Genomic DNA, 15967 nt, shown 5'->3' on the forward strand with positions numbered 1-15967 from the left:
ATCTATGCAAAATATGGAGAAATTCAAATTGCCTCTTGGTTTTGCTGTTCTACTTTACAGAATTTTGAGAAAATATGATTCAGTATAGCCTGCCTATATTTAGTGTTTTTCTTTTCACCTTTTTATTGCATGCACGCTACTTCCATGCACTAGTTAGATTAACAGTGAAATGGAGGAAGAATGGCATAAGGGACTCTCCAGTCCGGATGAAAGCCACAGACCCCATATAGGGCTTAGAAACGCGGCTGAGACATGTTGGCTTATCTACGTGAGACCAATAGACACCATTGACGTTCCTTTGTACTCTGAACTTAGGTATATTTTAGGCTCAACACATAAGGGTCCCATTGTGAAGCACTTTCCCCAACATCAGGAAATAGATTTTTCTTTAAAAATCTATATCAAGTGTTCCCGTAGCAGAGCCCAACTTGACCAAACAAATAACTTGAATAGGCGAGGAGGAGTCCCTTTCATGAAGTTGACACTCTGGGGGGTGTTGGGTGGTGGGGGTGGGGAAGCTTGCATCCTGATAACAAAACTTTTCCTATGACACAACACCATTGGGTACACCAATTGTAATTTGTTTATAGTTCTTCAGTGATACAGGGTTATTTTTTGCCTCATTATGAGCAGCTCTATTACTTCCCTGCTCTTAATATCACCTTACTTGTGGAGGGGGATTGGGCCAGGTTAATCCAGCACCGGGAAATAACATGGATTACAGATTTTGGGGAGTAACATGTCGGAATCTGTCTATCGAGCACGTTTTCCCTCAGATCAACCCTATGGAGGTGCGAGAAGCTATGATTAGGTAATAACCCTCAGCCACCCAGACTATCTGAAGTAATCACACTATGGAGGGTTAAACTATCTTTTTAAATCCCATTTTCTTCCGCGAAATAGTTGTGTGGCCCATAGTATATCTCTTCAGAGTATGAGATCAAAACCCAGGTGAATCGGTGTGATCAGCACATCTCTGAGAGATTGTACCCCTGTGACATCTCACTGTTTTTAACCATGCCAAAGGACCTTCTGATTAAACAAGTTATTAGGATCCGGCAGGCAATTTTAACTCACTCTTAGTCTCTAGGCCGTAGCTTAAGAGCTCCGCTTACAACGCAATGAGCCCGCCCACCCACACTAGGTGAGTAGTGTGTGGGTCGGATATTGAAGTAGGCCCCAGGTGGTACCTGTGGGCAGGGGTTTACTTGTGAACAAATAAGCGCCAGGGATTACGTCCGGAGGGAGCTTCCATCAGCCCATTGCTCCTATTAGCACTGCCTATAACAGACCTAACCAAAACCTTACAAGTGGGGAGAGGATGTGTCATAAGGGCCAGAACTGCTGACTTTGGAGCTGGGTAACCAGGTTTGAATCTCAGCTTAGGCTCAACATGCTGTGATTCTGGGCAAATCACTTAATCTAGCTGGGCCTATAAAAAGTAAAAAATGAATGTGTCACTAACTGGTGCTCAGGAAAAGCACACCTTTCGGTCGAGTTCGCACTATAAGCGCTGGTGTTGATGAAGAAGTGCCGGAACTGAGCACCAGAAACCACCAGCTTAAATTAAGCACTGCCAGCGGTGACGATCCAAAAGAAATATCCCAGAGATGTGCTGATCACACCAATTTACCTGGGTGTTGATCTCATACTCAGAAAAGATATACTATGGGCCACACAACTATCTTGCAGAACAAAACAGGATTAAAACAGATAGGTCAACCCTCCATAGTGTAATTACTTCACATGTTTTCCTCCAGCCACATAGAGATTTCAGGTTATTTCAGCAGCTGAAATTCCCATATGAAGCACATCTAACTTTAAATCCAATGGACTCGGTACCTTGTCTTAGCGCCCCCTATCACAATTAATAGGTCACTCATAACGAGGGCACCCTTTTACTGCTAAGCCCTTTTTTGATAATTGGGGTTTAACCTTCATAACTTTTTTCCTTATTTTTCTTTATTCCTAAAAATTGGGGACTTCAAAGGTGTGGTTTTCTTGAAGTATGAGGACAAGAGAAAATAGCCAAAAAATGGCAACAGTGTTGTGCAAGAACGTGTGTGTGTCTATTTCTATAAATGGTATAAATAAAAATGTTGCTCCGCTAAGATTGCCCTCCTCCTACTTTACAGAAACAGATAGAATGAAAAAGTAATTTTTCTCACCACAGTTTTTGAAGTTCTCTTAGTGGTGTTCCAAGTGCAAGGGAAGCCACAAAATAAAGGCGAGAGCGTAGGGAAGAGTTAATCCTGAATAACTACCCCACCAACAAACCAAACCAATACAAAATGTTCCCTATGACCGCCCAGTACCCAGGGAGCACTTCTGGTCCACCAGGGTGCATTAGTGGAGCAGTGGCACCCAATGTGCACTCTGACGGAGCAGAAAGGCCGGGTAGCACAATATTGGCCGAGGGCTGCCCATAAAATGCAAATGTCGAATATGAAAAACAAAAATACACATTCCCTCACATCTAGAGCCTTTCACTTTGCCTGTGGGGGCAAACGACCCTAAACTATGCACCCCGGAACAGACATTGACCCTACTATATATATAGTGGGTGTGTTATTCCATAGGGGCAGCACTCCAATGCTTCACAGCTAGGATTGCGCATTAGAAATATCAATTCATAGTATACATACAAAGGGTGATTCTCAAAACGCCAGCAGTTAAATCTGAATTTTCCATGGTGGCTAGTGAGGATAACATACCCCTCACTGGTGCAGATCACCGGCAAAATCAGGAAATTCTGCCTCTGATCACCAGCAAAATCAGGAAATTCTGCCACCAGGAGTGGGAGGAAATTAACAGGCAAATAAATATTCCCCCAATGAGCAGAGGGAGTCAACCCGTGTGCCAGGTGGCCACCGCCATGCAGTCCCTATTTTATCCTTGGTTTCTAGTGGCAGCTAACCATCCCACTCCTGTGCAGATCAGTCACAAAATCAGAAATTCTGTCTCCATGGGGGCTTAACCCTAGGCTATATATTTTGTTCTCCTACAGTGGGGTATGCTATGAGGATGTGTCAATAGCACAGACCAAAGTCCTTGGTGGTTTAGTGTAGATTTCTGACACATCAGGGGGCAAATTACTCAAATAATAGGGTGACCCTGCATTACACGGAGAGAAACCCTTCACAAAAAATTATAGCCCTCTCATGAGGAGAGGCAGCCAGCATATGTGCCTGGAGGCACCCCCACTCAGACCATGCTTTACACCTGAAGTCTAGTGGCAGGTTCCATCACTCCCCTGCGGGTGGATTGGATGTGAAATCAGCCAAAGTGGGGACTGAACCATTGACATATACTGTGCCCCAAAAATGGGGTGGTGAAGTGGCTCCAACACTGTCCATGGAGGCTTGTGAGGGATTCCCACTTTTATGAAGCTCCAAGTCAGACCCAATTTTTAAAACATTAAGTTAGCCTTTCTGCCTTTGGTCCACAGTTGGTATTACTGCAACAATTGTCTAGTGGGACTCATTCAAAAGTGTTACCTTCTTATGTGTCTTAGAAGGAACCCAGAGTTACTCAGACTTATTAATCGGATGAAAATTAAGTACAAAGAAGACAAAACACAGGACTGGTATACTTTACAACTTGTAATGTTTTGACTGTAATCAAGTGTAACAGACAACAAAATAAGTGACCATAGTGCAGATGATGCAGTGTTCCAATGATGTTTATATATACAAAGAACATAGATAAAAGACACTGTACAATTCCCAATGGTTGTTTGCATTGATTGATAAAATTCATAACAGTCAAATGTTTCAGTGCCGGGGCGTATTTTTTAAGAACCAGTACCAATCCTCTTCGTACCAAAAGCTGTGAAGTTGGTCCCATACAGTTCAAACCAGTAATAATATCGAGGCAAAATTGCCTAAATTGTCATACCAATGTATTCTTCAACAATGCGATGGAGCTAATCCCACTCCGTTCGGCACCTTTGAAGTGTGGAGAGACACTGGCTCTTGAAATAGCGATTTGGGCAATTTGGGACAGGGCTGGTAGTCAGATGACTACATCCAGAAGAGACCCTAACAGTCACTTGAGGTTGAAACGTCGACAAACCCTCCCTCTTGGTTATTACATGTATTTTAACTTCAAGGGACTCAACACTGACATATGCAAACCCTGTTATGATGACACGCAAGAAGGTACCACCTTTGAATGAGTCCCACAGGACAATTGTTATATTACTTCATACCTACCCTGGTCCACGTGGGCAGATAGGGTTGTCCTTTTCATTTAAACACCACTTTGGCCCACAGTCAGAATGTCGATATATTTGGCACAAAGTATCATTTTAATCTAATCACTGATTTATATTAGATTAGGTGACACAAACTCCTCAATAGGTACATCTCAAGGTTTAACAGTAGAAATGAAATGTAAACATGTAGTCCGAGTTTACGTATTTTCATCTTGATGGTTTAGACCAGTTTCATCTTGGATTTTGAAAAATCCCCACTTAATTTGGCAACCCAGGCCAAAAATCAGTTGTCAATATATATCTAAACCTCAGGAATTTACCATGACGGAGGTGAGGCCTTTATACCAGATTATAACGAAAGGTTCCACCAGACTGCCAGAACACCCATTCTTATGCAAAGGGTCGATCCAGTGAAGAAGGGAGACGAGCCGAGCTGATTGTGTGTTTTCCTTCTAAAGGCACACTCTCCTCCTAGCTAAAGTCTGATTGCCCAGTTGATCCTTTGTGAACAGGTGTGCAGTGTAGAGGGCCTCAAGAAACTCTAGAGGCAAGTTAGCTATTCTATGTTCGTATTGTGTAGCACATAATAGTAGCCTTAGTGTGGTAGGTTACTAGGAACAGTCTTTACACTACTCGTAAGCATGCATCCCGTTCACTGCAAGACAAAATTGCATAATTTGGAAACAAAATAAACCACTTACAATCACTCCTATAATCCAGATTGGACAAGATGATCTCCACATACTAGCAATCATCAACTTCTTTATAACACATGTGTAATTAGCAGGTACACCTTTTTTCCTTATTTTCCTTAGAGGGAACAGCACTCTGCAACAATTTGCTGCACGGTCTTGCTGCTTACTTAGGACTGGGAGTGTGTCCATGCATATAATTGCATATAAGAGCATAGTAAGAAAGTCCAATCTGGATAAGGCTGGTGTTCCATTTGATTACTTTCCCTAGCAAACCACGCATAGGCAGATTTCACACTCATTGACATCAAGTTGGTCCCCATCACACATTCAGCTCGTTTATAATGTACTACAGCCTTCAACGTCGTGTGGGATAGATCTTCTCAAAAGTATTGCTCTCTTTTGCCAAGATGGCCTTGAGTCTTTCATAGCCGAGCTCTTGCTTATCCTTGGTAAGTGCAACTAAAGTCTGAAGTGCAGCCTGGATGACTTGGTGTTACCAGTTTACAAAAGCACCTACTGCTGCACCTCACACAGATTCAAAGGAACACTCATAACAAATGGCTTTGACAAGGATGGACTTTGTCAAATGCAGGATACACTATCATAGAGGGCCTTGTCATTTATCAGAGTAATCATCCATCCCAATTAGTCAGAAATCAGCCCCATACACAAAAACAGGACGGGTCCTCCTTTCCCAGGCCTTCTTAAAAGCAGAGATGGATTTACTCCCCCCACGCCCCATAATGTCTGCTAAACATATTTAGGTCTCAAACCAAAGTGGTAAAGTTGCTTCTCTTGTTTCCAAGTTAATTTAGACCTTAGACCCTCGGTCTCAGGCCTACTCTGTCCCCAGCAGCTCCGCTCCACAGACTCTACCGCTGAGCCTCCAGCCTCCTCCAGTGAGGTCTCGAGGCCGCTGTCCGCAGGTTGTGTGCCCCGTTCCTGCCCTGCCTGATTACATTGCCTCAGTGGGTGTAATTATCGGTACTGTGCTCAATATTTGTTTTGTATTATTTGTTTGGTATTATTGTATTATTGTAGCTTTTTCACATTGTACTGTCTTTTGAATCTATTCTTCACTGATTGTTATACCCGCTCTGCTTTCCCCACCGCTGCTGCCCCTGCCCATTTTCCTGCCTCCCAGCTACTCGTCCCTCCCTTCCCCTAATTATGGCGGCCGCGCTGCTGGCATGCCAAAGGGGCGCCTAAGGTAAGCCCGTCCGCGACCGGACCGCGACCAGCGCCAGGGACCCTGCATCTCGAACCACCGAGCGCTATGACACAGCTGCACTCCACGCACTTAACCCCGGAAGACGCAGAGACTGCCAGCAGGCCATGCCAAGCAAGACCCACGGCCAGTTTTACAGTCTACACTGCCGCCAGACCTTCACCACCAACCCGGCCTCCCACACCACCGAAGCCAGTACCGGCGACGCCCTAACATGCATACTCCTCAACGTACACTCCATGCACAAACACACTGTAGAGATCTGGAACCTACTCGACTCTCTCTTACCAGACATCGCCTTCTTCACAGAAACCTGGACCAACGCCTCCTCCAGCCCAACATCAACACCGCCATTCCGGAAGGATACAAGATCCAGAGGAAGGACCGCCCCAACCACCCGGGAGGGGGCCTCGCCATTGCCCACAAGACCACCCTCCGCCTCCCCACCTCCAGCGAAACTTTCCCCTCCGCCGAACACCTGCACTTCCAGATTCAGACCAGCCCCAACTCCACGTTCCGTGGAACCCTCGTCTACAGACCACCCGGCCCCCGGACCCCCTTCGCCACTACCATCACCGACCTCATTGCACCCCACACCTCAATGAACTACATACTCAACGGAGACCTGAAATTCAACCTCGACAAACCCAGCGACCTCGAATCCACCACCCTTCATGACAACCTCGCCAACTTCGGACTGAAACAACTGGTCTCCACACCAACCCACAGGGCAGGACACACCCTCGGCCCCATCTTCGCAGCAGGAAACAGCGTCTACTTCAGCCACACGATGCAACCCCCATGGACCGACAACCACTGCGTACACTTCACCGTCCACAAACCCAAGGCACCCAAACTGGCCCCTTGCCCACCGCGAAGGAACTGGTGAAAGGTCACTGATGAACAACTCAACTCCACCCTCACCCGAGACAACCACACCTCAACATCCAACGCCAACGTCGCAGCCAGAGAACTCCACACCTGGATCTCCAACTGCGCAGACGAACTCGCCCCACTACGCATCACCGGCAAACAGCACCCCAGGAAAGCCACCTGGTTTCCACCACCCACCTCCAAGAAGCCAGATGCACCTGCAGACACCTAGAGAAGAACTGGAGAAACACCAAGACACCCAAAAACCACACCACCTACAAAGACGCCATGACGGACTACCACAACCAAATCAGAACCACTAAAAGGACTTTCATCCACAACAAAATCCTCGCCAATTCCACAAACTCCAAGGAACTCTTCACTGTGATCCAGGAATTCCCCAACCCCCACAGCGAAGCCACAGACATCACCCCGTCTCAAGACCTCTGCGACAAGCTTGGAAACTACATCCACCTCAAGATCAGAAACCTCTACGACAACTTCGTCGACCATCTACCGGACACCGAAGCCGAGCAGCCCCCCAGACACACCAGCCAGCCCACCATCTCCACCTGGACGCCGATCACAGCCGAGGACACCGCCTCGACCATGAAAGGCATCCACTCAGGAGCCTCCATGGACCCCTGCCCTCCTCACATATAACACAGAGCCGCCGCCGCCATTGCACCCGAACTACAACACACCATCAACACCTCCTTCGAAACAGGCTCCTTCCCAGACGACTGGAAACACGCGGAAGTCAGGCCCCTGCTCAAGAAACCAACAGCCGACCCCACCGACCTCAAGAACTACTGGCCCATCTCACTCCTCCCTTTCGTGGCCTAAGTCGCAGAGAAAATAATCAGCTATGCAGCTCTGCAGGCTGCGGCTCGTGGTATGAGCAGGCACAGTGCGGTAGCGCTCAAAATGCGGTTCTTCCGAGCGGCTGAAAACTCAGCTTCTCAGCCTCGCAACTCTGTTATGGCGCCACACTGCTCCTCAGCTCCTCTCTGCTGCTCTGCTGCTGCTTCGCTTACGCCACTCACGCTCATCTCCAGGGCACAGCGAAAATAAGGCACGGCAGTACAGCAACAGGAAAACACAACATTTGTGTGAGTAGAAATACAACCTAGAGAAAATAGTCAACACGGAACAGACACGATTCATTGAAGACAACGCCATCCTCGACCCATCCCAATCCAGATTCCGAAGCAACCACAGCACCGAGACCCCCCTACTCGCTGCCACAGACGACATCCGCACCCTCCTGGACCAAGGCCTGTCCGCAGCCCTCATCCTACTCGACCTATTAGCAGCGTTCAACACCGTTTCCCACCGCACTCTCATCACCAGACTACACGACGCCAGCATACAAAGAGCAACCCTAGACTGGATCCGATCATTCCTCACCGGAAGAAGCCGAAGAATCAGCCTGCCCCCCTTCCTCTCCAATCACACGAAAATCACCTGCAGAGTCCCACAAGGGTCATCAACGTCTACATGGCCTCCCTCACCGACATCGTCCGATGACACGGCCTCAGCATCGTATCGTAAGCAGACGACACCCAACTCATCCTCTTCCTTACCAAAGACCCCACCACTGCCAGGCTCAACTTCCAGATAGGGATGTAGGACGTCGCAGTCTGGATGACCAACAGCTGCCTAAAGCTCAATGCCGAAAAAACAGAAGTCCTCCTCCTCAGAACCATCCCCTCAGCATGGGACACCACCTGGTGGCCAACCGCTTTCGGAAGCCCCCGGAATCCCCTCGGACCACGCCAAAAACCTTGGCATCATACTCGACTCATCCCTCACCATGAACCGACAGGTCAACGCCGTCACCTCCAGCTGCTTCAACACCCTCTGCAAGACTTTTAAGTGGATTCCCCCTGAGTCAAGAAAAACAGCCACCCACGTACTCATCACCAGCAGACTGGACTATGGAAACACGCTCTACGCCGGCATAAACAAGTCCCTACTCTGTAAGCTCCAGACGATACAGAACACCGCCGCCAGACTCGTCCTCGGCATCCCCCGAAACGAACATATCAGCCAACACCTACGAAGGCTCCACTGGCTCCCCATAGAGAATAGAGTCACCTTCAAGATCCTCACCCATGCCTAAAAATGCCTACACAACACCGGACCCAAATACCTCTATGACAGAATCAACTTCCACGTACCCAAAAGAAACCTCCGATCCTCCAAACTCGCACTGGCCGAAACCCCGCGCATCCATAGAGCCAGAACAGGCGGAAGAACCTTCTCTCATATTACGGCGAAGACCTGGAACTAGCTCCCGGATGACATCAGACGCGCCCCCTCCCTGAACACCTTCAGGAAGGCTCTCAAGACCTGGCTCTTCGCCTAATCAGAGCTGCTGACCCATCCCCCCCACCCCCACAGCACCTTGAGACCCTCGCGGGTGAGTAGCGCGCTTACAATTCCATGACTGATTGATTGATTGAATTTATGGTCTATTAAGTCTCTCAATTAGGTATAATTACAGACCACGTCTACCTGCACGTCTCCTAAGTTTAGTTAGGACTTTCATGACCAAAACACATGCTTTCGGATTTTGACTTATTCACATTTTTGCAGAGAACCCATTTGAGCATGTGTCTCTCTAAATGGTCCGGGCCCATGCATGTGAGCAGTTTCTCCTATACATGGGGGTGGTTCAGTTTATCAAATGCAAAAGAATATTCAATAAATTACCAATACAGTGGAACTCTGCCAACTCCCTCCCCATAATACCCACCTATCCTTAAGGACAAGGGCAGTTTCATTTTGCATAGCCAACATCCTAGAAGCCTTCTCTAGCCCTGAGAGACCACCCTCCAGTGACTAATATAGTGCGGGGGAATTGTATATTGAGCAACACAATTCTTAATGTGGCTATTCCTCTACGTACCCAATTAATATTATTTCACTGCGTGTATCTGCACATGGACTGTACAAGTAGTCGCACCCAGCGGCGTTTCCTCTGTGAAAGCGGAGGAGCGTCACCTCCGCCCCCTCTTCACACACTGCTGGGCAGAAAGTATAAAAAATGAAACGGTAATAAAATGATTTTATTATAATTTTATTTTTGACACTTTCTGCCAGCAAATAGAGTGCGAGGGCAGGGCGGGGCCAGTGCGTCACTGCTGCAAATGGTTAACAGGAGTGAAGAGTGACCACTTAAGTTTGCATTGCACATGTTGGTTTGGCCGGCTACCTTGCTGCGGCCAAACTGACATGCGCAATTCAAGCCTCTTCAACCCGGCTGTCTTGTCTTGGACAGCTGGGTTGGAGAGCAGGCACAGGTCTACAGTGCCTTTTGGAGCATGGCGCCAGCCCGCTCCACCCAATCAAGATGCTTTATAACAGCATCTTGATTGGATGAGAGAGTTGGCTGTGGGCTTCACACTCAGGACATGCTGCAGAACAACAAGGACGTACTGCAGAACAACGAGCGGCAGTGTAAGGTAAGTGATTTTCTTTATGTGTATATCTGTGTTAATGAGTATATTTTTGTCTATTTGTTATGTGTATTATGTGTATGTGTTATGGGTACATGCAAATATGTGTATATGTTATGTTATGTGTATAGTTATTGTGCCCCCCATGTGATCTGCGACCAATCGCCACCGGTCACACCCGCAATGCATCCAGCATGGGAACCGGAAAACATCATGAGAGCTGGACTAGTCAGCAGCTCTGAACCAGGGCTGTCTGTCATGGCATTGCACATGCAGATCTATATTTCACAGTTTTGTACATACTTTACAACTTTTCATTCATAAGAATCCAGTCTGCCAACAGATGTAAAGCACTATTTTCTACTATGAAGTAGGGCGCTGGCAGGTAACATATGAAAATTCTACGCCCGAGTAACTGCTCAATTTGAGAAACATCTGTTCTTACTATCATCACATTCAGAAGCACACATTTGTTGGCCAAAGAGTAGAAACAGCAGCGGCCACCTGCTTTGTGAGCAGTTAAAAAAGGAAAAATAAAAGGATAATAATTGTTTATCATTTTAATCTTCCGTCAGGTGTCAGCTGGTTTGGGGCAGGACAGGGTAGGCTGGACTGCCACAGGAGCAGCTGAAGGAGCGGTGGGCACTCTCATAAGCGCGCATGACGATTTGGCTGGCCGTCTTGGGCCGGCCAAACAGTCATACGCACTTAGCATGTTCTCCGCCCAGCTGTATTGCACAGCCTGGGTGGAGAACATGCACAAGCTCCCACTCCCTGGCTGAGCGCCGGGCTCAGGCAGGGACTCGGAATCAGAACTCAGAATTTAAAACGTACCACCATGGTTGGGGGCTCTCTTTACTAATAAGAATTGATTTCTACCCAAATGAACTATTTTTGCAACTTTAGAATAAGAAAAGACTGGGGGGAAATCATAAGCTCTAACGTATACTTTGCAGTTTCCATGCAGCTCTTTGATGACAGTTAATAGCTCATTGTTCTATATTAGGATTTAATTTATAAATTGCAAGTAAGTATATTACAAGTAGGAAAAGGATCTCTCCGACAAATCCGTAATCCACTAAACTATTTACAATCTACGCACTTTTGTGATCGGCATGGTACACGTGCTTTGCAGCTGGCATATTAACCCTCTGCACTACTTTATGATGAGTCAAAACTGCCCCATGACATGTTTTTTGTTGCCTGAAAACTGCTGGAGACAAGGAACGCTGCAGCAGGGGCTTTAAAATTCTGAATATGTTTGACAACACAGCTCCCCCTGATGCCGGCGCCCGGTGCGGTGGCACCGATTGCACCATCCTATAGTCGGCCGTGGATATATAGTTAATAAGTCATGGAATAATCAGTTCTTTGTAGTAACCAGTTCAAAGAGGCCAGGCATGAGTAGTGGGAAAAGATTAGATAATGTCTCTTAGTAAGTGCAGTTTGAAGTCTATTTTAAAGTCAGAGATTGCCTGCCAGGAGGAAATTCCAAATCCTGTGTGCAATGCCACAGAATAATTGGTTGTGGAGGTTTCTCTAAATCTGGGCGTGTCCAGTGTTAGCACAGCCTGGCTTCTTAGTGGATCTGTTGCTGCAAGAAATCATAATCTTGTCTGATAAGTGTTCAGGTTGGTTCCTGTAAATTGCCTTATAGGTAACGCTTGAAGTCTTACATGCTGAATTGTGATCCTAGGGAAATAGGCCTAATGATGTATGGACCGGTGTGATGCCCTGAAAACTTTTTGTACTGCAGATCAGAGAGGCTGCCGAATGGAGGAGTACTTTAAAACAAGCGGTAAAGCTGATTTACTACTTAAACAGATGCATTTCCTGTCCTGCAAAGGGATTATCATGCTGACCATAGATTTGATAGAGTTTTGAGGCTTAGAATTATACTATTAGTCCTCTGATATTCTTAACCGTTTAAACGATGCACTGCCATGAATGGTATTTAACCAATTGAATGAACAAACACATTGACTCCTGAACTTTGAACGTAATTACTTATTGGTGGATTCAAAAGAATTTGCTATTTGTTAAGCCCTGATGAAGCAACTCCGTTACTGTGATTGTTACGAAACGTGTTTGCTTAGGCTTATCGATTGTGACTTTCCCCAATTTCATGAACTGATATAATAATCATTAACAAATATTTGATGTTTTCGACTACTTAATGAATGCCCAGCCTCTAATCTCTCTTTAAGGGAAACTAGGTGAGACTTGGGCATGCCTGTCAATAGCACATTTCTGTACACTATATTTAAAAGGACTGGGCCTGCAAAGGCCAGCGCAATGTCTTGTGTTGGAAAACATGTGTGGAGACTACTGACAATTTTGAATGCATGTGTAATAATATTCCGTGACTTATCCTTCACCTTAGCTAGTGGCTCTGCCTGCAAGCATTGCCATGTCACCACTTAAATGTATAATTAAGCAGCTGCATCATTTTCTTATTACAGGTGACTAGAGATGTCACAACTTGACTGCGATAAAGAAATTAGAGACAGATTTCTATAGAGGGGTCGCAGAATTCCATGTGTGATATTTAACTAGCAAAGGCCACTAAACAGTGTGTACAGTGGCCCATCATCTTCTTCGTGCATCCAACCATGATAGGAGACATGACCACAAAATATACACGACAAGCTGATAAAGTGACATGAAGAATGAAACTCCGCTAGAACTGAGTTCTAAAGCATTATGAATAAGTTAAATATTGGGATGGAGAAACAATGAAATAAAAATAAATACTTTTATGACAACATTACATATATTGCTGTTGTACCAGTGAAAAAATACCTAAAAAAATAGGGAAAAAAGATTTCAGGTGAGATAAAGGTTAATGTGCTCCCCAAACCCTTAGCTAATCGCTTTTATGGACATCCATGGGCATTTGTAGAGTTTTCGGAGCTAGTGTGCACTGCATCAAAGTAGATGAAATTACATTTGTTATTGCCAGACCAATCTTATAATATCAGCCTTGCTTCTGGTGTGATCTGCAGATTAAAAGTTTGAATCCCAGCAAAGCCAGCATGGCCCTCCATCCTTATTGGACAATTAGGCGTGTTATTTATAAAATTAAGAAATGGCAGAAGGTTCTTATAAAGGTTGTACAACGGCGCGTCGTTATTATTAAATAATATGAATCCACTGCGATGGCATTGCGATAGCTCGACTATGAGAAAAGAACTCCAGCGCATGCTTTCATCACAACATGCCGCTTCAACTGCAAGGACCAAATTGTTGTGACATTTCATAAATGTTAAAAACGAACTTGACACAAAAGTGTTTCTTTGTTTCAATTTAAAAACCTCCCCAATGATGGCCTGTTCTTCCTGCTTCTCCAACTAGCCCCATATATCCAGGCCTTGCATGTGTCTATGCACAACTCAGTGGGAAGTGGTCAATGCCAATGTGAATCTAATGCTCTTCTGGGCCTGGCCTTCTCCACAGTCATGCTGCTCAGGGCCAATGACTCCAATGGTTTCCAAGCAGGAATACATTTTTATAATTATTTTGAGCAATCTTTATTGAGCAATAATGTTAATATCGGTTATTGACTGGGAGACTGATGTATGGAAAGTGATGCAGCCCACATCTGAAGACTGGTGGATGAGGTGCACTGTTCAGAGCAAGACCAGTTAACTACAGTGTTTTCGGATACAATGGTCAAACATTCTCCTTCCCGCAACAAAGAGAAGCTGAGAAGGAAGGGGGGCCATTGAAAGAAGCAATGTTCTAAGCTGAAATCAAGAAACAGAGAAGAAAAAGGTATTGAACAAAAATGAATGTATAGTTCCTACATGTCAAACCGTGCATCCTCTCCTTTTTTCAGTCTCAATTCCACCAGCTTTTAAGAACGCTTTGCTTTGTCGACAGACATGAGACCTGCGATTACAAGGAGACTGCTAATGCTCGCTTCCTTCTCTGTTTTATTTGCTCAGCTCTGTACCCGTAAGGGATGTAAACACTACAACCTTAATAAAAATGATCTGAAAAAACACCAGTTCCTACATCTCATGTTGAGGAGCAATGTTATAATCAATTCTTCAATGAGGTTCAGCTTAGTTGAAACCCCTAAAGAAGGTGTTGAGTCCTGTAGATTTCGGAGCCACTGAAAATGTTATGGATGCTAAATTTGTCACTGCTTATGATCATACTATTAAAGAATGCCCACCAGAGATAGCCGTGATGGTTTCAAAATGACTCCTGGATTAGTTACCCCTCGGGCAGAAGATCGGAATAGAGAAATGAGTTGTCGTAAGTTGATGCTCCAGCAGCTGATACAAGTTTGGGAATATGTTGACTAAACGTACACTGTCCAGTAATTTATTGAACAGCTCTTTGTCTAATGCAGAATTCAAACATATGAAGTGAAGACTGTCTATGGGCAAGGACTGTTATATTGAAATAAAGATGCAGATCAGAGGCTAAATATCAGAATCCTATATGTCAGAATTGCTAAGAGTAACCTGGGGCAATACATAGGTTGAATTATTTGCCATTAATACAATGGAAGGGATATCTTTGAGCGCGCTGTGGGAAATGATTCAAATTTATATGAAGAGATTTGTTTATTTATTTATAAAGTTTTATATAGTGCAAACATGATCCCGAGGGATATCAGCGTGCTTTACAATTGGAGGGATAGGAAGGTAACAGTTGCATTACATGTGTCAAATGGGAATACCAAACAGAACACAATTTAAATAGGACTCAGAGAACAAGAACGGATACAAATATCAAGGGTCAACAAAGAATAAGATGAAAACTAGTACATAGCGAAATAGGAGGGGAGCAAATGATTTAAACCAACAAGAATAGCACCCAGCGCTGGGCTTAAAGGTGTAAGTCCAATGCATTAGAGCAGATGATCCATCACCTTATTAAGGTAAGAACTTGTTCATAAGGAATCTTTTTACTTCCAGTTTGAAAGCAACCTTGGAGGAGATTTCTACGTATTTCCGGTGGGAGAGAGTTCCAGATCTTGAGATAATGTGTGTCCCTTCCTATCAGAGTAAGAAGTATGTTTCGTAAAACATGCAAAGAGGCTAAAAAATGAAATAGCCAATTTAAGCAGATTCACTCACCAGGCACAGAAAAAGAAACGTCTCACTCAATGTAAAAGTGACTCTAAAAAGTCTATAGCAGCGCTGAAAAAAATCACTTATAAACGATGCCTGTGTAGGCGGCTCGGAGATCACTAGCCACTAGCATAGGTGAGCAGAGACTGTTCTGTTCCTGCATGAGATGGCATGCCTGGAATTTAATAATGTATTAGTTGTATGCTTAGTTTAGAATTTTCACCCAGTTCCCATTATCTCATGAATTAATGTTTATTTTATTGATTTGTGTAACGCAGACGTGTCCCAAAAACCTCTCCATATAGCTATATATCTCAAAAGTAATTTTTTTTCTTCACAGTGCTTCTGCCAGTGTGACAGAGTTTACCAATCATGTCACAATTGGAAGTCCCACTATTATGTCT

Source organism: Triturus cristatus, chromosome 7 (assembly GCF_964204655.1).
Source record: "Triturus cristatus chromosome 7, aTriCri1.1, whole genome shotgun sequence".
Classification (NCBI taxonomy): Eukaryota; Metazoa; Chordata; class Amphibia; order Caudata; family Salamandridae; genus Triturus; species Triturus cristatus.